The sequence below is a fragment of the Eumetopias jubatus genome, unplaced genomic scaffold (assembly GCF_037043125.1).
Source record: "Eumetopias jubatus isolate StellerSeaLion01/CBP00866 unplaced genomic scaffold, mEumJub1_p1.0 scaffold_7, whole genome shotgun sequence".
Taxonomy (NCBI): Eukaryota; Metazoa; Chordata; class Mammalia; order Carnivora; family Otariidae; genus Eumetopias; species Eumetopias jubatus.
Window position 1 is genome coordinate 108523943 of NW_028274813.1, and position 24778 is coordinate 108548720.

Genomic DNA, 24778 nt, shown 5'->3' on the forward strand with positions numbered 1-24778 from the left:
AAAAATTAACTAAGGGTTTAATTTTCTCATTACCTTTTTTTGTGTTTTTGAAAATTTAGTTATTTTTCATAAAATATGTTGTTTGTGGTACTATGCAATGGGTTATTATTGTTATCTTAAAGTCAATTGACAAATATTTTTAAATTCACAAATTTTATTTCTAATATGGTATCAATAGACATAACTTTCATAAAGAAAAACTCTCAGAATTGTCAGTAATTTTGAAAACACAAAAAAATGAAGAAAATGAATGTACCGTGGTAATATCAACTATGTGGACAACTTTTATTAACATAATAAGGAGTAAAAACAAGTTTGCAACACTAGTATGATGTCTGTTTAAAAGTTTCAAGGCATGATGTCAGCATCATGGCTGAATAAGATGTCCCTCATCTGTGTCCCCTCCCCCAACAATAATTTGGCATCCATCCACAGGCAAAAGTGCCTTTGTGGAGCCTTGGGATCTAGCCCCATATACCAAGGGACCTGGGAGGAGTCTCGCCTACCTGTGCATCAGGTAATAGACATACAGACCTCAGTCCCAGCCGTGAACCCTGCAAGTGTCCGTGAACTGGCTCCAGTTCTCCTTGGCCATGATATGGAAGCCTCTTAGACAATACCCCACAGATGGATGTCCAGGTTTCTAACGGAGAATTTCCAGTACACTGCTAGAGAAAAAAAAAAAAAAAATATATATATATATATATCTATAATATAAAAAAAATATGTGAGTTTGGCTGCAATGGAGAGGGCAAGAGGAATGGTTTGACTTTACCTGCATCATCCCTGCCTCAAGGTAATAACTTAGGGCCAAGAGAGATCTTCTTGGCCTGTGATATTTCTCATGGGGAAAAGAGAGAACATGTGAATGAGCACCTGGATTCCCCAGCTGTGTGGGATGCTCCCAAAGAAGCTCATTTCTCTCTCACCACATCCAGCATACTGAATCATGAGTTGTATGACCAGGGAGGTGGGCAAGACGAGGCTGGGAGAATAGCAGATATGACTCCCCGAGGACATTAAAGGATGTGGGTCTTATTAACTGTGTTGCAGTCTCCTTCATGAAGCCTGCACAAAAGCCATTGGGGAAACCTTGCTCTCAAATCTCCCAGTTGACCCATGGGCACCCACAGCACTCTATATATGACAGAGAGACAGACAGACAGACAGGCAGACACACACACACACACAAACACACACACACACCATGGCCAGCTCCCTGGTGCTCCTGCTGGTGGCAGTGAAAGCGAGGTTTGGCAGACAGTTTAGCTAGCAAGCATGTACAGAAAGCCAGCCCTAATCTCCAGGCCAAGGAGAGACTACAAACTTGAGCTTTAGCACCACCTTTGGGAAAACAAAAGAGAGGCTGTCAGAGCTCAGCCTGGTGCATTTCAGAATAGAGAAAAGGCATACAAGCTTAAGAGTTCTGCCACAAGAGGGAGCAAGAAACATGGAGCAGGTGTATCCACGGAAGTTCGGAGAAAGCCTCCAAGTCCCTAGCAGGGTTGATGGAAGGTATTTCTCTCCCGAAGGCAGTTAATAAAGACTGGAGGAGGTGACTCCTCATTCTATGTGAAGACAGCACGTAAAGCTTCAAGGACATGAAAAATTAAGGAAGCATGACACCACCAAAGGATCACAATAATCTTCCATAACCAATCCCAAAGATAGAGAGATCGGTGATTTAACTGATAAAGAATTTAAAATAACTTTTTAAGGAAACTCCATCAGTTATAAGAAAGCACAGAAAGCAATTAAATGAAATCAAGAAAACAATATATGAGAAAAATGGTAAGTTTAACAAAGAGATAAAAATCATAACAAAGAACCAAACAAATTCTGGAGCTGAAGATGACAATGAATGAAATGAAAAAAAAATGCAATAGACAGCATCACCAAGAGAAAGGATTCATCAGGAAAAGAACCTGTGAGTTAGAAGATGGGAACTTTGAACTTATTCAATCATAAGAAAGCAAAGAAAAAAAGAAATAGAATGAAGAAAGCCTATGTCACCTATGGATTCCATCAAAAGAAATAATTTGCAAATTATTGAAGTTCTGGAAGGGAAAGAGAGAGATAGAAGAGGGCAGGAAACTTATTTAAATAAATAGTGGTTGAGAACTCCCAAATCTGGGGAGAGATTTGGATATCCAAGTTCATGAAGCTCATAGGCCACCAAAAAACTCAGCTTAAAGAGATCCTCTCCAAGACACATCATAACAAAACTGTCAAAAATCAAAGACAGATAAACAATCTTAAAAGAAGCAAGAGAAGAGAATCTTGTAACTTACAGAGGAACCTCCATAAGGCTATCAGTAGATTTTTTATCTTTAAAAATATTTTGAGAGAGAGAGCACACGCGCGTGCACACGCTTGAGCATGAGTGGGGGTGGGGGGAGAGGGAGAGGGAGAGAGAGAATCCCACGCGGAGTGTGGATCCCGATGTGAGGTTTGATCCCACAACCCCGAGATCATGACCTGAGCTGAAATCAAGAGTCAGATACAACTGACTGAGCCACCCAGGCACCCCTATCAGTGCATTTCTTAACAGAAACCTCACTGGCCAGGAGAAAGTGGGGTGATACATTCAAAGGGCTGAAAAGAAAAAAACTAGTCAAGAATACTCTATTCAGCAAAGTTAGCCTTCAAAAATGAAGGAGAAATAAAGACTTTCCCAGACGAAAGCTGAGGGAGATCATCACCATTACATATACATATATATATATATACAACACTCATAAAGGGAAGTATATGACAATTTCAGAATACTCTGATACTGTAATATGGTGATATGTTAACCACTTAACTCTAGTATAAAGATTAGTGGACAAGAGTATTAAAAATAACTACAGTGACAAAAACTATAGTGACAATCATTTGTTAATGAATGCACAATATAAAAGAGGTAAATTGTGACATCAAAAACAAAAAAACATGGCTGAAAGGATAGTTTCCATGTGTGACTGAAGTTAAATTGTTATTAGCATAGAATAGACTGTTATATTTTATATAAGATGTTTTATTTAAGCTTTATGGTAACCACAAAGCAAAAACTTACAGTAGATTCATAAACAATAAAGAGAAGGGTATAATAGACATACAGAATATGCCATCCAATGGCAGTAGAATACACATTCTTCTCAAGTGCACCTGGAACATTCTCAAGGATAGATCATAGGATAGTTCACAAAACAAGTTGAGCACATATAAGAAGACTGAAATCATACCAAGTATTGCTTCTCCCACAATTATATAAAACTAGAAATCAATAATAGGGGGAAAGCTGGAAACTCCATAAATATGTAGAAATTAAACAACACACTCCTGAAAAACCAATGGGTAAAAGGAGAAATTAAAAGGGAAATAAAAAGATATCTTGAAACAAATGAAAATGGAAACAACGTATCAAGACCTATGACATACAGCAAAAACAATTCTTAGAGGGAAGTTTATTGCAATAAATGCCCACATAAAGAAAAAAGAAGTGCTTAAATAGATAACCTAACTTTACACCTCAAGGAATTAGAGAGAGAAGAATGAACTGAGCCCAAAGATAGCAGAAGGAAGGAAATAACAAAGACCAGAGCAGAAATAAATGAAATAGATACTGAAAAAATGGTAAAACAGATCAACAAAACTCAGAGTTGTTTTTTTATTTATTTTTTATTTTTTTAAAGATTTTTATTTATTTATCAGAAAGAGAGAGACAGAGGCAGGCAGAGGGAGAAGCAGGCTCCTTGCTCAGCAAGGAGCCCGATGTGGGACTCGATCCCAGGAGCCTGGGATCATGACCTGAGCCGAAGGCAGATGCTTAACCGACTGAGCCACTCAGGCGTCCCTCAGAGTTGTTTTTTTAAAAACATAAACAAAATTGACAAAACTTTAGCTAGACTATGAAAAAAAAAGAGAGAAGACTCAAATAAATGAAATTAGAAATGACAGAGGAGAAAGGACAATTGACACCACAGAAATATAAAGGATAGTAATAGTATGAACCAAGACACCAACATATTGGAGGCAGAAGAAATAAATTCCAGGAGGCATACAACCTACCAAGACTGAATCGTGAGGAGACAGAAAATCAGAACAGATCAGCCACAAGTTAGGAGACTGAATCAGTAATCAAAAATTTCCCAGTAAGAAAAGCCCAGGACCAGATGGGCTCCCTGGTAAATTCTGCCAAACATTTAAAGAATTAATACCAAACCTTCTCAAACTCATCCAAAAAATAGAGGAGAAAACACTCCCAAACTCATTTTACCATGACAGCATCACCCTGATACCAAGGCCAGATAAAGACACCATGAGAAGAGAAAACTATAGGCTGATAACTATGATGAATATAGAAACAGAAATTCTCAAAAAAATGCTAGCAAACCACATTGAATAGCACATTAAAAGGATCATACACCATGATCCAGTGGTGCAATAAGTCAGACAGAAAAAGACAAATACTGTTATTTAATATCTGATATACTGTTATACTGATATCACTCACATGTGGAATCTAAAAAAGCCAAACTCATAGCAACAGAGTAGAATAGTAGTTGCCAGGGGCTGGGGGGGGGGGCGGGGGCGGAATGGGGAGATGTTGGTCAAAGGGTCAAACTTCCAATTATAAGATGAATGCATTCTGGGGATCTAACGCCCAGCATGGTGATTATAATTAACAGTGATGTATTATATACTTGAGAGTTGCTAGGAGAGTAGCTCTTATATGTCCTCACTCCAAAAACGCAATCGTCATGTGAGGTGATGGAGGTGTTAACTAACACTACTGTGGTAAACGTTTCACAATCCATAAGTGTATCAAATCAACACGTTGTACCCCTTAAACTTACATAATGTTATATGTCAATTACATCTCAATAAAGCTAGGGAAAATGTTGACTGGAAAGATTTATTGAAAGTGGTCATATAAGGGGGCGCCTGGGTGATGCAGTGGGTTAAGCAACGGACTTACGGTTTCCGCGCTCAGCGGAGAGCCCAATTGAGGATTCTTTTTTTTTTTTTAAAGATTTTATTTATTCATCTGAGACACAGAGATACAGAGAGAGAGAGAGAGAGAGCATGAGCAGGGAGAGAGGGAGAAGCAGGCTCCTCGCTGAGCCAGGAGCCTGACGTGGGGCTCCATCCCAGGACTCAAGGATCATGACCTGAGCTTAAGGAGACGCTTAACCATCTGAGCCACCCAGGCGCCCCCTGCTTGAGGATTCTTTCTCCCTCCCCTCTGTCCCTCCTCCCACTCTCTAAAATAAATGAATCTGAAAAAAAGTGGTTGTACAAGGGGGGAAGGGAATTGAAGAGGAGCTGAAGTAAAATGTACAAAAATGAAACAAAAGAGGGGCTTTGCAAGAACAATGTGAAGAGTGTGCCATGAATTGAGAAGAGGAATTATCTCAATTTTGTGTAGTTGAGGTCTAAGAAAATTTTTTAAATGTAGTGTAATGTAAGGTGGCCCAAGCAGGCCTAAGATCTTACTGAGGTAAAATTCCTCGTATATAAGGTTCTACTAGTTTCCCCACACTGTATTTTTTTTATAAGAGTCATATTCCTGTGGAAGGGAAATTTCGATTCTCTTAAAATATCTCTTGTATCTCCTTATTGGAATGTGTTTTAATAGAACACAAATCTCTTTCATTTCTCAAATGGAGATATTTAAAATGCAAATAACCTTGAAAGAGGTAGCCTACAAATTAAATTTACAACAAGGAGTAAATGATTGATATTAGATTTCCTTGTTAAGCACGTGTTTAGCAGGAGGCTAAAGAAACAGGATTTTAAGTTTCTTAATCAGGTCTGGGCATGGAAGAATGGAAAAAAAGGAGCAGAGACAGGTGCATGTAAGTACCAAAGACAGAATGGATCCCTCATAATTTTGATTAAAATTCATGCTCATAACAAATTTTATTCTGGGGTTGAAACAAGAAAGCATTCATGTTGCATTTATGACAATTTAGTTTTCTTGAGTTCAAGGTTCACCACAGAGAAATTCCCACCTGCTTAATTTTCACTGTGGTTAACAACTAAATAAATATTACTTTACTCTCTAAAACTATATATATATATACACATATATATATAGAATAGATATACATATTTATGTGATAGTCTATTCAAAATGCAAAGAGATTTAAACATACAGTTGAGAATAATGGTTACCTGGTGTGGGAGAAGGAGGAGGCAAATAGGAGAAGAGCTTATAGGTAGCTAGAAGTTACTGGTAAAATTCTCGTTGCTACATGGAGTGAATAAATACAATAAAAAGGCCATGAATGGACTGATGGTATGTGTCATATTAACTAAGCATTATCACTAATCAAATTCTGTACATCTGAAATTCAACAGAAAAAGGGAAAAAAATGAATTTAGGGCCCAGTGGTGTAGGTGAAATCTGAGGACTAAGATCTGTTGGCCGCATCTACAGATGGATACCATTGCTTTCTAGTAGAGAGGGCAGCGTTTGTGATGTTGGAGACATGTCCTTCAGCAGCTTTCCTGGACTCATGAGTCAGGCCAGGGCTATCCTGAGAGGTGATCTGATTTTGCTGTGTCTCCTAAAGGGAGTAAACTGAGGCAGTTCTGCATCTATCCTGACTGAGAGAGCCCTTGAGACTGGGTTATCAGGAGTCTGCTCGATAATTGGGTGGGCTGGAGCCCCATAAAGTGTCAGCCCCTTGGAGACCATTGCAGGGGTGCAGCTGGGAGGAGGCTAACGGTAGATCTTAAATGTTCTTACCACGAAAAAGAAATGGGCCTCCCCTATGGGTGGCCTTAGCAGGGAAGGAGGTACAATGCAGGCTATAAAAACAGAGGCTGGTAAAGTCCAGAAGGGCAGTCCTCCCATGCAGAACCTTCCTGGAGGCGATTGTTACACAGGAGAATCCCAGAGCACTGGACAGGAAGGGGCCCATCTGCATGTCAGGAGCCTTCCCTGGGAGCCTGCCATTCCTCAATGTGGCTGGTGCTGTGGAGGGAGGGACGGCTGGGCCCACAGCTTCCCGTTTTGTGGGTGGCAGAGGCAGTGAGCCGTGCTTCTCCACTGGGGGGTCTGGTGGCAGATCAGGAACATTCAACCATTCACCGGGAGAGCCTCCTCCAACCTGAGCCTGGCACGGAACCCCCTGTGATCTGCCACCAAGCCTCAGTCTAGTGTGGGGGCTACTGCTTGGGCCTTTGGTGAATTCAACTCTGTCCACTGACCTCCTGTGTTCTCTATTTTTTTTTATGTATTTAAATGTTTATAAACAGGTAGTACAATGACATATTCCAGAATTCAAAAGTAAGAAGAAGTTATATACAGGGAAAACTCCTTGCCTTCCACCCTTCAGTGAGTCCTTCTCTCCAGAGGCCATCATTACTGTCAGACCCTGGTACTATCTCTATTATACACAGATGTGTATGCATCACTCTGCAAGCACGTATTCCTTTTTCTACCCTTTGCACACTAATAAAGAATGCCACATACATGGTCTTGTACTTTTTTCACCTAATTTATCCTGAAGATGTCTTCATATTAGTACATCAGGAGCTTTTCTCTTATTAATTTTAACAACACTGCATGATTTTCCACTGGATGCATGTATCATAACTTGTTTAACCAGCCACCTATTAATGGATATTTAGATGTTTTCCTATCTTCTGATAATTCAATGCTATGCAGAATAACCTGGTACAATGTAATTCCCACGTGTGAGAATATCTGTAGGATTGCTTCTGAGAAGAAAATCCTAGGTCAAAGGTATATTCACAGCTTTGATAGATACTGCCAAATTTCCTACCACAAACGTACCAATTTTCAGTTCCACAAGGACTGGGTGAGATGAGTCATAGTCTTGAATCTTTGCCATCCTTGTGTATTATTAATCTTCTGGATTTCTGCTAGCCTCCTAGATTAAAAACGATATCTTGGTGGGCTTTCCATTTGTTTTTCCTTAATAAGAGTGAAGCTGAGTGTGTTGTCATATGTCCAAGATGCATTTTTCTCTCTTTTCAGTAAACTGTTCATTCAAATGCTTTACCCATTTTTCTATTGAGTTATCTGTCTTCTTCGTGATTTGTATGTTCCTTAGGATGCACTTTGAATGTTTCTGGCATTTGTCTTCTGATTTTTTCATAGTATTGTATGTGTGTATGTGTACAGTTTTTCTTCCTTTTGCATGGCTTCTGGATTTTTGTCATAATAGAAAGGGATTCTTCACTTTTTAATATTGAGATTTTTTTCACCCTTATTTATTCCAGTACTTTTATGGTCTCTGCACTTTTTACACATAAATTTTAATCCATTTGCCATTTGTCCTTATGTAAGTTGTGAGACATGGGTGGTAACTTTATTTTTCCTAGATGGTTACCCAGATGTTGCAATACCATTTGTTAAATGACACATCTTTCCCCCATTGATTATTTTTATCAGAATTCTCCTGAATATTATTGCTTCTTTGTTGTCTCTCTGTTAGAAAATTAGAGGGGCACCTGGCTGGCTCAGTCGATAGATCATCGACTCTTGATCTCAAAGTTGTGAGTTGGGCATGGAGCCTACTTAAAATAAAAATTAAAAAAAAAATAGAATCAGCCTCTCCAGATACACATACACAGACCAAAAAACCCCCATGTTAACCTAAGGAAAATTCACATCTTTGACGTATTCCTTGATCCTTCTCATTCATGTGGCAAATTTCCATTTGTCCAAGTATTTCTTGTGTCCTACAGGGGTAATATAGAAAGTTCTCATATCATGGCTCTTGCCCTGGAGCTCAAGTCTGAGATCCTGTGGTCACTGCTGAGCCAATGAGAGGGCTGTAGACTGTATGAGCCACCCAAGGGGCCAACAATGGTACCCATTTTTAAAAATATCAACTTTATTGAGGTATTATGTACATATAATAAACTGTATCTTATTCATACATTTTTGCTCAAAAAAAAAACATCAAAAAATTTGTTCAGAAAGTATGGCACATTGACACTAAAAAGAAGAGTGCCAAGAGGTTTTCCCAAGCCCATGAGGGCAATTTAATCAAGGACTGCTATGTACCATCCCTGCTTTGTCTTCCTCTGGTCCGCCTTCCACTCCTTTGTGGAGTCTGTGACCCCAAAGCATCATGGGATGTTGGAGCTGGAAGAAGCCCGTTGCAGGCTAAGGAGTCCAGTTGACCACCTCAGTGTCATGTAGGAGAGAGAATGCTGTGTTAAAAGGCAAAGGAGACCTGGGCATCCTCGTCTCAGCCCATCCAGTATCCAGCTGCCTGGCCAAGACTTTTAGCTTTTTTGAGCCTCAATTTCCACAACTATGACTGAGGGGTACATAATACATGCTTGGTCTACCTCTAGGATTTTTATGGGGATGAAATGAGACAGAGAGTGTAAAAGGTATTAGTAAAATCAAAAGACAATGAAAATATAAGGATTATTATTAAACAGGTAAGAAAAATAAAATGCAGTCATAGAAAAGTCCCCTCTACCCAAGAGCATCTTCTTTTTGATTTAGTGACATCAATTCAAAGAGCTCTGTATCTCACTCACCAAACTCTATAGAGCGTATCCCCGGCAAAGCATTGTGTTCAGGACACAAACAATAAAAGACATAGTTATCCCTGCTCTAAAGAAACTCATCATCTAGTGGGGTAATATACTTCCTTTTCAAAAATAAAGCAGACTCTTGGATATGGTACAATGAAAGTTTGTGTACTTTTATGTATGTATGTTAGGTTCTACACAGTTTACAGAAAAGTAATTTAATTCATTTTAACTTCGTGTTTGTAAGATGCATTCACAGATTTGAATATAGCACAACATTTTATAATTTGTTGTACTACAATTTTTTTTTTACCTATTCTACTAGTGATGGATATCTGGTTGTTTCTAGTATGGGGCAATTTTGAACAATGCTGCTGAGAAGATCACTACACGTGTCTCCAGGGGCAGGTGTACATGAGTTGCTCTGGGGCTAGAACAGTCCAGTCATTGGTTATGGGTAACTTCAAGTTTGCCAGACAGTGTTAAACTGGGTTTTGAAGTGGTTGCTCCAATTCTCCTTCCCCCTAACAATGTAGGAGTCTTCTCCAATTGATGTTGACAGATATTAAAATGTTTGCCACTCTGACCAGAGTTTGTGGTATCTTATTGTGGTTTTACTTTGCATTTTCCTGATGTGGAACCTTTCTATATGTTTATTGGCCTTTCAGATTTCTTCTTTTAAGAAATGCTTCCTCAAGACTTTGCCCATCTCTCCACTAAGTTTTCCTTTTCTTACTGATTTGGATTGAGGATTATGTAAGAATTCTGGAATTCTAAGTGGACAGATACCTTGGAATCCTAGTATGATCCAATGGGATCCAATATGATCCAATGGGAAGAAGTTATAGTTTTGACATCTCTGAAGCCTTCAGCTATGCTGCTTCTCTCAGTAGGTCACTGGGAAAAATGGATTTTCCATTGTGTTTTTATTATTGATTTTTATTTTAATTGCATTATAGCCAATCCTCTGAAATTGTGGATATTTGATTTATGAACTATTGTACGGTCAGTTTTTGTAAATATTCCAAGTGTGATGTGAAGAATGTACACTTTGCAGAGAGTTGTTGCAGGTCTATGCACGTGCATTATGTCAAGTGTTTTATTCGTGCTGTTCAAATCTGTATTCCTTATTGATTTTTTGTCTGCTTGTCCTATTCATTACTGAGATGAGTATATTAGAATATTTCATTGTAATTATAGATTTGTCTATTTATCCTTATAATTCTGTCCACTTGTGCTTTACATACACTACAAGACCATTTTTGTCCACTTTTGCTGTACATATTACAAGTCCACGTTATGAACCCAGTTTGCAATCACAGGCTATAGGAAGCCCCAGTCGCTGCCTGATGATGTGCCTCTAGCCCAGGCATCATGAAGCATCTCCTTTCACCTCCCTTTGTAATTCTGCTTCTCTCCCTTTATAAAAAGAGGGCATCTCATTCACCCATTTCACTTCCCACAGGGCTTCTTTGCCCCTGGAGCACCAAAGGGTACTCTGAAATGTTAACTATTAATATTAATCAAGACATCCTCAATAGAAGGCAAGGCTTTATGTTTATCATTGGTTAGGCATATGTGTATTAAGAGCATAGCATAACATTAGATAATTATGGGATGTTTTGGGCATATAACCCAAGAACATTGAAAAAGTTGAATGACATTACATAACAAAATTCCTTCCATTTCTACCCCCTGATATATGTAAACATGCTTTCCAGTTATTAACATATATAGAAGAGGAAACAGAAATAGAATTTATGCTGAATCCTGTCTCATTTGAACAATCAGGAGTATCTGTCACAGATATATGAAGAAACTGAAAAACAAAAGCCCCAGCCATTTCATTAAGAAATACATAACAATTTAATATAAATATATTTAATGTAATTCAAAATTTTATGTTTAATAAGTATAAAAAATTAAGGGTGCCTGGGTGGCTCAGATGGTTAAGTGTCTGCCTTCAGCTCGGGTCAGGATCTCAGGGTCCTGGGATCGAGCCCTGTGTCAGGCTCTCTGCTAAGCAGGGAGTCTGCTTCTCCCTCTCCCTCTGTTCTCTCTCTCTTGCTCTTGCTCTCTCTCAAGTAAATAAATAAAATCTTAAAAAATTTATAATTATGATTTAGTTAATTTTATACCAATAATAATCACAATGATAACAACTAGGATTTTTTTTTAACAATTAGACCTTCATGGTCTCATGAAATTAAAAAATGAAAATCAACTTTCCCGTATTTTAGTTGCAGATAAAGATGATCGGGTGATCAATAAAAACCTTTGAAATATAAAGATATATTTTTATGTAAAGATACATATTTTTATGTAAAAGTCAAGGAGAAAAAAGAATGATGTAAAATGGCTGTTAAAGATGAGTTAGTTCATGTACATTTTAATTTTAAATTTTTTTTTAAAGAGAGAGAGTGAGCAAGAGCCAGCAGGGTGGGGAGGGGCAGAGGGAGAAGGAGAGAGAATCTTGAGCAGAGGAGCCCAACTCCTGGCTCAATCCCACAACCCTGAGATCATGACCTGAGCTGAAACCAAGGGTTGGACCCTTAGCCAACTGAGCCACCCAGGTGCCCGTTCATGTACATTTTAAATGGACAGCAATGGGAATCAAATTGTATAGTATTTATTTTCCATTGTGTACATTTAAAAGAATGATGTGAACCTTTTTAAAAAAATGTAAATTCCTGTGATATGCAGGAAATAACATGACAAAACATTTTGAGGTCAACTCTTAAAAAGTGTAAAATTCTTCTAGGGTATACATGAGCAGAGCACAGTGAAGACCCCTCACTGTGGGCATTCAAACCCTGCTGGGCCCTTGAGGAACTGTGGATTTCCTGGGAAAACATTCCTCCCTTGGTAAAAGGGTTTCATTATCTTTGTGCATTTACCACCTGGGAATTCTCCTAATACTCATCTTTATATCTAATCTAGGTGAAGGTATGCTTAAGGGCTTGATTATCCACCTAGGAAGAAGCGGTGGCACCCAGCCGTGAGAGCCCGGAGCTGGAAGTATTCTCAAGGAGATGGAATGGTGGGCAGCCCTCCCTTGTAGAGCTAATATCTGATCGCCCATCTTACTCCTGCTGGAAAGAATAAGGAAGGAGGGAAAGATGGATAGACAGACATATTTATGAAGTGCCTACTGTGTTCAGATATATTGCTGGCTGCTTTCCAGCACACTGTTTGATTTCTAGAACAATCCATCCTACAGATGAGGACATGGAACCTCAGGAAGACAACTTGCTAAGTTTGTACAGCCTGTCAGTAGTGTAATTGGGATTTGATCCCAGGTCTGCCTGACATTGCCACATGCATGGCCTCAGAATTAGAAGAGGCATATGCCCCCTTGAGGAAATTACTTAACTTTCCTGAGCTCAATCTTCCTCATTGGTAAAACGGGATAGTAATAGCTCTTTTGCAGGATGGTATTCACAATTGAGGGAGTTAATATGTGGACATATTCAAATCCTTCACGTAGGGCCTGGCCCACAAAAGGCCCTGAAGATATGAGAGTTGACTATCCTGGCACAAAGTTGGGTATTCTGGCACAATCCTTCTGCCAGCAAAGTGATGGCTAATATTTGGGACACAAACCCTTGTGAGTAGAGCTATCACTTGTAGGTGACAAACTGAGTGACTTGCCTTAAACATGGAGCCCAAGCAGCTAACACTGAAGGCTGGACTTTGACTTGGGGGGTAGTCAAAGGAAAGATGGTTGCTGCCTTTCAGACCTGTCCTTAGAGCTCTGAGGCTAGTGTTTGTCCATTGCAACCTTCCCCCGCCCTCACCAAGTGTTTCCCACCATCCACGTGTTGAAACAATGCAGCCCACAGAGCCCATTCAATGTTCTGTAAGAGAGGATTAAAACCTCAGTGTTGTCTCACCCACGAGAGACATCTGCCTCCGCTGTTTGCATCCAGTTTTTTTATATTACAAAGTAGGTTCAGCCCAAGGCCCATCTTCAGCCTCGCTGCAGGGGGTAAGCTTGAACAAAAATTGGCAAACAGAAAAGATCTGTTTAGATATTCTGGACTGAAGCAAACCTCACTTGGAGAGAATGAGGGACTATTCATTATTTTTTATTTTTGAATCACTATTCACATAACCATTATGAATTTTGATGCGTTTGTTATTTGAAGTACCAATGTGTGTGTGTGCATGTCCTACAAAAAGCAAAACATGAAAAACAGCCCTCTGTGTCCAAATTTTTCATGCAAGAGATGATCTTATCAAGTGGGGAGTCCTCAGGTAGCTGGATGTTCCTGGAGCCATCGGTGTTATTTGGTGCTTCCTGGTGGCCTGTTGGAGAGGTTACTGGCACTGGTTAATCAGTTTCTCGACCCTGGCTACGTGGTAAGAGTCAACATGAGACGCCGATTTAAAAGGTCTATGGGACTTGCAGTTTCCAGTTCTGTATGTAAACAGCTTGGAAGCCATCACACTGAACTAAACAACAAGGAAAAAGCTGAACAGACCAAAAAACCAACCCCTTTCTAGGATCCTTAAGAGAGGTGAGGACAGGGCAAACCACTGCCCCCGAGATCAGGGACTGACAGGTGAATATAGAGATAACAACTTCATGGAGCAGAGACTCATGTGCAGAAAGTGCTGCGAGAACCAGTGCCAGGTAGGAAAACCAGAGCTGTGTAATGGATGAATTGCTGGAAGTTCAGCATAGACAACTCAGAATTTAAAACCCCAGGGGGACCCAAGTCAGCGGGGTGCCCCTACAATAGTGTGGGATTTACCTCCATGAGCCTGACCAGATTTCCACAGTAAACATCAGAGAGAAATCCTCTTGTGCTTCTGGCAGGGGTAGAGGGAAAAGGGGGCATTTTGAAATATGCCAGAGCACTCTGTTCTTAACACCTGCCCTTAGGAGAAACTAGTTAAGCAGAACCTAACCTGCTGGGATAGTATCAGAGCCTAACTGACCTGGGGGATGGGAAATACCCCACTCCAGCCAGCTCTGGCTTTCCATGTGGGAGAACAGAAATGCCCAAGTCCAAACCATTCCAGCCATCCTCTCTTACCTGCGGTGGGGGGAGGGAATGAAAACACATGTAAAGTTCATAGCCTAGAGGCATAGGCTCACTAAAAATTGAGTCCTAAATGCAGGACCATAGAGTGCTTCCCCTGCCTCACACCTCATCACTGTATTACTAAAGGCTCATTTATAACAGTTCCTTTTATCTGGTACTCTATGTCTAACTACCAAGAAAAAATTACAAAGCATACCAAAAGGCAAAAATCTGAGGAAGCAAGAGCAAGCATCAGAACCAGTCAAGACAGGGATGTTGGAATCATCAGTTGGCAATTCAAAACAACTATGATTAAAATGCTAAGGGATCTAATGGATAAAGTAGACAGCATGTAAGAACATATGGGCAATGTAAGCAGAGAGACAGAAATCCTAAGAAAGAACCAAAAAGAAATGCTAGGGATAAACAAAAAACCCACTATATAGAAATGAAGAATGCCTCTGATGGGCTTAACAGACTGGACATATCTGACGGAAGGATCTCTGAGCTTGAGAATATCTCAGTAGAAACCTCCCAACTGAAGAGCAAAGGGAATAAAGACTGGAAAAATAGAACAGAATAACCAAGGATTGTGGGGTAATTACAAAAAGAGTAACATACATGTAATGGGAACACCAGAGGAGAGGAAGGGGAGAGAGAAACAGAAGAAATATTTGAAAAAATAATGACTGAGAATTTTCCCCAAATTAATGTCAGAAACCAAACCACAGACCCAAGAAGCTCAGAGAACACCAAGCAGGATGAATGAAGAAGAAGGAGGAGAAGGAGGGGAAGGAAGACGAAGAAAAACCCTATACCTAGCCACATCATTTTCAAATTACAGAAAATCAAAGATAAAGAAAAAATCTTGAGAGAAGCTAGGGGAAAAACGATAAAAATTATATCCAACTTCTCCTCAGAAAACTTGCAAGCAAGAAGAGAATGGGATGAAATATTTGAAGTGTTGAGAGAAGAAAACCACCGACCTAGAATTCTGTTTCCTGTGAAATCATGCTTCAGAAAAGAAGAAGAAATAAAGGCTTTCTCAGACAAAAATTGAGGGAATTTTTTCCAGGCAGATCTACCTGGCAAGAAATATTTATTTTTTAATTTTTAAGGTAATTTTAACAGATTTAGTTATTTATTTATTTGAGAGAGAGAGAGCACGCGCGCATGCACATGCGTGCGCAAGTGAGCACTGGAGGAGGGGCAGAGGGAGAGGGAGAAAGAGAGAAGCAGACTTCCCGCTGAGCGCAGAGCCCCGCATGGGGCTCCATCCCACAACCCTGAGCTCATGACCTGAGCCTAAATCAAGAGTCAGATGCTTAACCGACTGAACCACCCAGGTGCTCCTAAGAAATGTTTAAAAAGTTATTTGGAGAGAATGAAAGTAATATAGGTCAGAAAGTTGGATCTACATTAAGAAAAGAAGTCCGTCGAAGTATTATGTAAAGGCAAAATGCTTTTGTTGTTCTTATTCTTAATTGATCTAACAGATAACAGTTTGTTCAAAATAATAAGAATAATGTATTCGATTATGAATGCTCATGTATATTAGATATGTACATATATGTGTGCTTATATAGAAGTGAAATGGTATATGGGGGCTCTTATACCATCTTCTAAAGTTTGCTGCAAACCTAAAACTGCCTCCACAAAAGAAAGTCCTTTTAAAAAAAAGTCTATGGTAGGGATGGACATTAATATTGTTAAAAAACACCACAATACTTCACAGGTTATTTTCAAGTGCAGCTAGGGTTGAGAACCACTGTGCTAAGGGGATTTCATGTAGAATTACTAACTGATGGACTTTTTTGATTGATTCACTTCACAGAATATTACTGAGCTCCTATTAGATGCTAAGCACGTGATAAAAGATAATGAGGGAAAAAAGGGCCAGTCTCCTATCCTCATGTATTTGACAGATATTAATAAAATAAGTACACAATTCTCTAATAGTTATTACAGCTAAGAACAGGCAACCTGAGCTCATCTAGGGGTTAGCAAAGACTTACCTGAGGAATTGACTGTGGAAGTGAGATCTGAAGAGTTATTGGAGTTAACTAGGTCAGGGTGATAGACCCAACTGCCCTACTAACTGCAAATGGCCCAGGTAGTTGGAGGTAGGCCTTCCTAGATCTGACCCTGGTCTCCTCTCTAAGTGGTGGATGAGCATATCCTTGGATGACCAAAGATAATTACTTATTCATTTCATTGAGAAAACATTAAAAGTAGGAAAGTGTTGACTCCAGGGACAAAGGACTGTGAGTGAAGAAGTTAGGGGAGGAAGACAAGAGGGAACATGGAAAAGCAAAGAAATGAAACTTTTTAAAAAGGGGCCATATTTTATCAAGCTGATTGGCAAAGGTGGATAATACACAGTCTGTTGAGAACGGAAATTCTTCTCTCTGATCCAGCAAATTCACTCATAGGAAGTTACCCTGGAGAACTGTGGGCATAGGTATGTGGAGAGTCCAGCAGAGAAAGAAAGCATGGCTGCCCTTAAACAATAGGATCCTAGCCCCTCTGGAGGAGAGGTTTCTTTTTGAGAGAGGAAGAATAAGTATTGTGTGGGAGGTTGTCAGTGGCTGAATTACCATTGATCACCTCAGGTGGGATTATGTAAAAGCAGGTTCATGTGTAGAAAAATTTCAATATCACAACCTCTCCCATCCTTTTAATTCAGTTGAATTCAACATTCTTACCAAGTACCTGCTGATCCAAGGCTTTAGTGGGGATGAAAAGCTGTAGTATAATGAGAATGGGTAACACCTTCCACCCTGCTCCCAGGCAGTGCAGTCTAGAAGGGAAGGCTGACATGTTACAAATTCAAATACAGTGATTATAATGAACTAAATATCATATTATAGGTATAAGAATGTGTGTTTAAAAGTGTTATGAAAAGAAAGAAAAAGCACAATAAATTGCAGCTGGAGAAATGTGTGAAGAAGTTTCCCCGAAGACACATCATTTGAACAAATTTTAAAGAATTAATTAGATTTTCTTAGATTTGGCATAGGGGTGGGGAAGGGAGGCCCTTCTGCTTCAGAAAAGAATTGCACAAGGCTTTATTTATTTGATGTCTTTACTAAGCACCCATTGAGCATGTTGCTAGGTGCTGGGTAGGACACAGAAGTATGAGAACTTTGGAGCACCTGGGTGGCTCAGTTGGTTGAGCGACTGCCTTTGGTTCAGGTCATGATCCTGGAGTCCCTGGATCAAGTCCTGCATCGGGCTCCCTGCTCAGAGGGGAGTCTGCTTCTCCCTCTGACCCTACCCCCTCTCGTGCACTCTCTCACTCTCTCTCAAATAAATAAATAAAATCTTAAAAAAAAGAAGTATGAGAACTTTCCACTATGAAAACAAGACAAAACACATCACAAGAATAAAAAGTATGATGTCAATATTATCACCAGGATCCAGAGATGGGGCAGAACCATTATTGCCCAAAATATTTGCAGCACAGTGGGAAGAAGCCTACTAGGGGCCAAGGAAGAGATGAGAGGTACATTCTTACCACCCCCTTTCCTCAGTCTTCCAGATTAAAAAGTATTATTATTTCTTTTTCTTTTTTTAAAAAAATATTTATTTATTTATTTGACAGAGAGAGACAAAGCAAGAGAGGGAACACAAGCAGGGGGAGTGGCAGAGGGAGAAGCAGGCTTCCCGTGGAGCAAGGAGCCCGATGTGGGGCTCGATCCCAGGACCCTGGGATCACGACCTGAGCTGAAGGCAGATGCTCAACCAACTGAGCCACCTGGGTGCCCCACAGTATTATTATTTCTTAATGCTATATGAACCATACCTGAAAATGCTTTGGCAAAAAATACAGCCATAAAGAGTAAAAGAAAATCAAAGCCTCTCTTTACCACTTCCAACTCCCCTCCGATCCCATCTCTCTCCCCAGATAGAACTACTATTGCCAGTTTGGTGCAGATTCTCCCAGAACTTTATCTATGCCTTTATGTACAAGTAGGTACATACACAAATATATAGTTGGTTTTTTGTGGATTTTTTTTTTTTTTTGATCTCTGTGTGTTTTATACAAATGATTCTGCACATTTCTTCAACTCTTATTTTTCACTCCAATATATTTAGGGAACTTCACATGTCAGTCTCTTCAGATACACCTCATCATTTTAAACTAGTATTCCATGGTATGGTGCATCTTAGTTACTTAACTATTCCCATCTGATCAACCATCAAATGAGCAACCTCCATAAGGTTCTACCTAATTTTTACAACAACAACAAACCTCAGTCTGGGTGTAGTCAATGGAGCCCTGTCTTGAGCCAGTGTCTCTCTACTCACTGTAGAGAGTTCATAACCCCACCACTGATTCCAAGATCTGAATCAATGAACAGATCCAGGATGGAAGGGAAGCTGCAGACCCTTGAAGAAGAACCCAGCAATGGCACTACAAGGGTGAACTGAGAATCTTATTCTAAGCCTTCCCCAAAGAGACTGGTGGTCTTTGACTAAGTAACTATACACTGAGAGAAGAGAAATACCAAGAGCTCGAGAGCCACGGTGGTCTTTCAGTGAGGGTGGGCAGCCTCATGTGCTGGGGAATCAATGGTGAATAGATATGAATCAATCTCATAGAGGCTCATTAGCACATGAATTTTAAGAATGTTCAAAGACGTTTGGGGTGTGGAAGGGAAGACTAGATAGATCTCTTTGCATCACTTCAAAGGAAAGAAATGAAGATCAAAACAAAATACCCATTTTACCAAGCTGAGTGGTAAGTTAATACTTTGTTTATGGGATGGAAATCAGTATTTGCCCTTTGACCCAGCAAACTTACTTTTAGAAATTATCCCATAGAATTGCTCTCACATGTATGTAGAGAGAAAGCAGAGAGTGAGAGAAGCTGGTAAACTTCTGTTTTATTTAAATCATGGAATTAACCACTGAGGTAAGGTGTTTTGAAGTTATCCAGTAATTACTTTCCAAGCTGAAATTGACACACTTAGAAATTGGCAGAATCTTCACTCTGGATCCCTAATCCCTGGAGTGAGAGCTATTATGGTGGGAAAACCCAGACCTTCCCCTTTTTACCAAATCGAAGAGTAATACTACATCCCTGGAAGAACTACAGCAATTAGCCCCAATATCAAAACCCTGAAAGATTCAGGAGTGATGACTTTTCTCACATCTACAATTTACCTGACAATGTGACTGATGCACGGTTTAGAAGAACTTGGAGAATGGAATGACAATAACTTTAATTGCATCTGCTTTTACAGATGTTGTCTCTTTTGTAGCCCTTTGATATGTCATTATCAATTTAGCCAGGACTTCTTTCTCCATCCCCATAAACAGTGACATCAGAAGCAGTTTGCTTTCACATGGCAGGGACTGTAGAATACTTTCAACATCTTGCCTCAGGCTTCTATCAGCTCCATGGTTTCGTTTTTTCAGTCTTGTACTTAGAAACCTTGATCATCTCACCAACCCATAGGACATCCTCTATACTGATGTCATTGTGCTAAGAGGGCCTGATAAAGCAAGAAAGAGCAGGCACCCTGGCTGACTTGGTAAGACGCATGCTGAAGGTGGGAGCTATATCCCAAGAAAAATCAGGGAATTACCACATCAGTAAAGTTTCTGGGGTCCAGTCATTTGAATTATGTTGGATGCTTGCTCCAGAATGAAAGACAAGTCTCCTCATCTTGTGCCCCACTATGATCCTGACTGACATAAAGTACTTTATAGGACATATTTGGAGAAGCAAAAGCTTGCCAACTTTGAGTGAGGCCCAGAGAAACAGAACACTTCTCAAGCTATACTAGGCTGCAGTGAAGGTAATCTGCCCCTAGCCTTTCTATTTTTTTTTTTTTTAACATTTAGCTTTTTTTTTTTTGCTCAAAATGTCCCTCAGTCATTGTAATTCATGACGTTTGAAAGTCGTTAAAATTTCACATATTAAACCACGTTAGGTATAGAGAAAAGACCTTCAGAGATTATTTAAAATAATGAGTTAATAGTGCAAATACTGGGTTGCTTCATGAGAATATCACCATGTGCTTCTACGCCCCCTCCAAAGAACAATTTTAAAACACTCCAGTTTTAACACAAACAGAAGATAAATACCTACGAAGGAAAACAAATTCTGCAGCATGCCATACAGATTTCGAGCCAGGCCGATGATTCACAGCAGGGATCCATGAGGCCACAGTCCGTGTCACAGGGGCAGTTACAGTCCTCCCCGACTTGGTCTCCAACCGTGGGCTTCTGAGCTGCAGATGCCACGGGAAGCTTGGGACCTGGGCCGCTCTACCGAGCCTCCTGCCATCTAGCTCTCGGCCCCCTAGCCTTTCTAACCCAGAACATTCCATGGTGTTCTAAGTGTGTGTGGCAGATCAGGCTGTGTGGAGCCCAGAGCAAGCCTCCGCATGAGAGGTAGTATGAAGGCTACTATAAACATGGCCTAATAGACATGTTTCCATTACCGCAATTTACTTTTGATAGTACCACATGATTTTTGTTAATATATTTTTTTAAATTTTAATTGTGTAGGGGTGCCTGGCTGGCTCAGGTGGTTAGAGCATGTGACTCTTGATCTTGGGGTCCTGAGTTCAAGCCCCCTGTTGGGGGTAGAGTTTACTTAAAAAAAAATAAAATGATTTTTGAAATTGTGTAAAATATAGATAAAATTTACCATTTTAAGTGTACAGTTCAGTGCCATTAAGTACATTCATATTGTTGTGCAACCATCACCACCATTCCAGAACTTTTTTCATCTTGCAAAACTGAAACTCCATACCCATTAACGGATAATGGGTATGGAGTTTCCTCCACCCAGCCCCTGAAAACCACCATTCTATTTTCTGTATCTCTGAATCTGACCGCTCTAAAGTACCCCATAATTTTAATTTAGTTATTTTTATAGTATCTTTGCTCTCTAGGAAGCCAAATGTTTCCTAGTGCTCTTTAAAAGATTTCCTGGACACTTTTGTATGCTTGATATTCCTGTTGCATTTTTGAGTCAGTTTACCAACTTTCATAAATAAACTCAGATGGGATTTTTGATATTGCACTGAATCACCATTGTTAAGGTGTGACAATTTAAGCTTCAAAAAATATAATTTATTAAAACAAGTTAAGTCTATTATAAAAAAGTCACGAGACTTTAATGACTTTAAATGGAGAATTTCTTTTATTTTCAATAAATAGTACCATACTCAGGTTAATTTTATTCAGGTGAGAAAAAATTTTGTTCAACTGTTTGAAAACTCAGGATGTTTTCATTATACCCACATAGAAGGCTAAGACTCCTTGTGTGAAATATTTTTTTAAGATTTCATTTATTTAAGAGAGAGAGAGTGCAGGGAGAGGGGCAGAGAGAGAGGAAGCAAACTTCCTGATAAGTGGGGAGCTCGACGTAGGGCTCGATTTCACGACCCTGAGCTCAGGACCTGAGCTGAAATCAAGTCAGATGCTCGACCAACTGAGCCACGCAGGCTCCTCTTCTGTGTGAAATATTAATGAATAGGCTCATGGGACTTTCTGCTCCTCTAGTACACGGTGTTAGTGGGGGAAGGGTAGGGGCTGGACTTTAAAGACTGAAGTTAAAACTTCCGGAGTTCAAAAGAGATTTTTATCAGACAGCCAAGCATTTCTACCTATGTTTTAACCATCTTATACCATAAAAGTATTTGACTATCCCCAAATTCCATCCATCGTATGTCACCTAGCCACAGGGAGAGATTTGTTGATCTCACAAATGCTGTAATTTAATATGGTGTGTGGAATCTGTGGAGCACAGTAGCCCTAAAGTTATTGTCTCATACTTGCACTCTCTTTGATGGTAAATACACATCTTCAAGTACACTTTAAAAATTACATCTAAGACCATGCAGCTTATAGTGTGATGTGGGTCCCAGAAGAGGATCCATTAAAACCCTACCAACTTATGTATGGATGTGTCCCATTCAGCTCTCCTAACCATAGGCAACAGCTTATTTCATGTAGTACAAAGTTTGGAGAGTACAAAGCGACCTAGGAGTCAAAAAATTTAGTCTCAGGCACCTGGGTGGCTCAGTTGTTAAGTGTCTGCCTTCAGCTCAGGTCATGATCCCAGGGTCCTGGGATTGAGCCCCACATCAGGCTCCCTGCTCAGCGGGAGGCCTGCTTCTCCCTCTCCCACTTCCCCTGCTTGTGTTCCTTCTCTCACTGTGTCTCTCTCTGTCAAATAAATAAATACAATCTTAAAAAAATTTACTCCCATTACTGAGAGTAGATGAGGATAAACTGAACACATGGACAGAGTTCCTCCTTAGATTAAGTGGTAGAATTTCCTGTTGGAAATTTCCTGGATTAATAATCAGATCAAAGTCCAATGTATTATAGTTCTGTTTTTAGAAGCATCCTGAGTTCAGTCATTTTGATGATGGTTCTTCTATGTGGCACAGAAAGTTGAAAGAAGGCTTCTCTGGATGGCATTCTAATAGTATCAAATTTGAATCAACTACTTTGTATGTTGCAGTTTTCAAGAAGTATATACCCAACTACATGCCTAACAGTAAAAACATTTTTTTTTTACAACATACATTAGAAAAAACATTCCCCTCTCCTCCTTACTTTATAAATGGAGCGTATACTTATAGTTTCTTTCTAAGATAATTTTTATCTGAGTTTGATAATTTTACATATATAAAAAAGAAATAGAGTTACATCCTGGATATAAAGGCTGAGTGGCTTACTCTGTGTTACTTATCATTACTAAAGATGGGTTGGGCAGTTAGGATGTGTCCCCTGAGGTGATGCTGAGTGAAATACACAGCACCATATATGCAGTACCCTTGTCTAATTAAAAAAAAATGAACCTGAATCTAACCAACCAGTGGATCCAACAACATGTTAAACAACATCAAAAATATAATTAGCCTAAAATTATCCTTATGCCAAAGAATATCATCCCTTTTCAGATTATTGGTACACGATTGAACTAGTTCCAGAAAGCTAAATATTTACACACTCACCATAGTGAGCAGGAATTCATCTTATTGCACTTTGACCAGAATCGCTTATAATAATCCATTTTAAATCATGTATACTATTTGAATTAGGCAAGATAGTATTCGTTATTGCATTAATTTGAATACAAATGAGGTTATGTGTATTTTTTGCTTATTGATTAGCTATTTTTTTCTTTTTTTTAGAATTGTGTATTCATACTTTTTGCTCATTGTTCTGTTTGATCCTTTCTGGTGTTCTTGCTTCTACATATGGGGTAGAATCTTTATTTGATAAAGATATTTACCCTTTATCAAATTTGTTGCAGTTTTTCCAGCTTCTAGTTACTCTTTTAATTGTGTTTATAGTCTCGTGTAATTTTAATGTTGCTAAACCTGCTTCCACTTTCCTCTGAGTTTCTAAAGTTGCTCTTAAACTTGGGAAATTATTCCCCAATTAGAGAGTTATTCTCCTGATAAATGGAAGTTGATAGATATGCAACTCTATTTTTTTCTATTTATGGCTTGATGTTTATATATTTAACTCTTCAATCTACCTAGACATCTTTTGGCACAAAGTATAGGATCTAAATTCTTTTTTCCCAAGTAACAACCCTGTGGCTTGGACACTATATTGAATATGTAATTATTAGTATGTAAAGTTATAATGTTATCAAGATCTGATGTTCCTTCTTTATTGCTGATCTAGAAAGAGCAATTCTGCCAAAACCTGAATTGCTTTGGTCTTGATATATTTTTGCTCAATTTTATTGTTTTCTTTGAGGTAAAAATGGATGCTAGCTTTTTCTTCCCTTATGTTCCTGATTAACAAACAAGAGATTGACTCATTCGCATTTTATATTAGTGAATATTTTGCCTATTTCATAATTTGCAAGCTATTATCATTTAATTTTCACTAATAGCAATATATTTTGATTTCTGTTTACATGCACTATTCTAAACTAGGAAAGCCAATTTCTTAAATTACTACAAGTGAAATCTTGATTCTAGTTTTAAAAGGTACCCCTAAGGAGAAGTTCAAAGATATTTTAAAAAATCAATTCACAGAGAAAATAAATAACACTCACATGTCTGTTGAACTAATGAACCATGGAGAAATAAAGACGAGGTAAATTGTGTCATGGGAGGAAGGGGAGAAGAGGACCACCCACAGGAGGACAGCATCAGAGTGGGTTGCCCGGACGTTCCACAGAGAAGCCATGAAATCTAATGAAAACCCAGCAAGGCTGGATTTGGGTGTGCTACTGGAATATG

At 39.3% G+C, this 24778-nt stretch overlaps 1 long non-coding RNA gene across 1 annotated transcript in view; it reads right to left on the reverse strand.

Moving 5' to 3' along the window:
* Positions 1-560: 560 nt before the first annotated feature.
* LOC114206499 (uncharacterized) overlaps positions 561-24778 on the reverse strand; it is a 60551-nt gene continuing 36333 nt past the window's right edge. Inside the window, exon 3 of the long non-coding RNA XR_003608643.2 lies at positions 561-668. This is a non-coding gene — a long non-coding RNA (uncharacterized LOC114206499). The remainder of the gene's footprint in view (positions 669-24778) is intronic.